Below are 1,321 nucleotides of genomic sequence, written 5' to 3'. Positions count from 1 at the left end.
AGACCATTCTGCAGAATTACGTTCCCAAATCTTTGACGAGGATTGATAAAAGTGAAAGACCATCGTTTGTCTATGCATTTGGCATTTTTCCTATTCGTACTCGGTTTCCGCATGCAGAGATTCCCGGGGATATTTAATCTTTCATCATTACCTTTCCTTACTTACACCGAACCTTTTTTTTTCTTCCCGGCTCTTCCTTGTCCCATTCGGTGGTAACTGCCAGTGGTCATGTATACTTTACTTTTCTTTATTATTTTTTTGTTCCATTTCTCTATGGCCAGATCCAAAGGTATATTGTTTAGCTATCTACCCCAGGCTATTTATTGTTAATTCAACCCCGTGGTTGCTGTTCACTCCCACCGTTTTCTGCCCATGTCAGGATGACAACACCCACGTGATATCCCGAGCGCGCCAAGCCCGGTTCTGGCGCCGAACGATGACCTAATCGCTCGCGGGCGCACAATTTTCTGAATTTAGCCGCAACTCGCGCTGGTGGGACGAACTTTTAAAAAGAAAATATATTTCCGTTTGCCCTCGGTTTCCTTTGTGCTTTGCTTCTCCTTCCTTCATTGCCTAGATTGATTTCTCGTCGTGAGATTTTTCTGTGTTAACCACACACATCCATACCGACGTCATTATCTGCAAGTCCGTACTCCGCATCTATAGCTTTGCGACTCCTCAGCCCAGAGCATGGGCAAGCCGTCTTTCCAGGCATCGAATGCCTTGATTTATCTGACGCTGGGGGGTTTCCTGTACGACCGCACTCTCCAATACCCATATACTCTTTTTGTAAATTTCATTATAGGCGGAGGCTAACTTTCCGGGTCCTTTGGCGCGCAGTATACTCGGTCTCTTCATCGCATATAGGCTTCGAAAGCAAACCGCAAAAGATTTTGTGTCAAGCAATGGCACGCAGAAGGGTTAGAAACGCTAGAGCGAATTCTCTAATTCCTATCAGTTCTCTACCTACCTACCTACCTGCATAACCCCACCCCTGCCCCGCCTGCTCCCTTTTTCCAAAATTCATCGCTCCCCACACCGCCTCTGGCTAACGCATATGTTTTCTCGTTAAATTTACATAGCAATCCCTCTTGCTCTAAACTTTATCGCGTCCGGTGAGTTGCACAGACAGTGCGCTGTTGCGGCCCAATTGCTCTCTCCCTCTCCTTTATGAGAAGCGGCAGCAGGCAAACACAAATATGGCGTTAAGCAGCCGAGGCCACGAAGATGGCGCTGGTGGAAACGCAAAATTTGAGAAAGGAGAAGAAGTGGCGGTGTAGGCGATATTTCATCGCGTTCGATAACGTATTGTTTCTTTGGC

Source organism: Histoplasma capsulatum, genomic scaffold (genome assembly GCF_000149585.1).
Source record: "Histoplasma capsulatum NAm1 scaffold_1 genomic scaffold, whole genome shotgun sequence".
NCBI lineage: Eukaryota > Fungi > Ascomycota > Eurotiomycetes > Onygenales > Ajellomycetaceae > Histoplasma > Histoplasma mississippiense.
Note: the sequence above shows the minus strand (reverse complement) of the source record.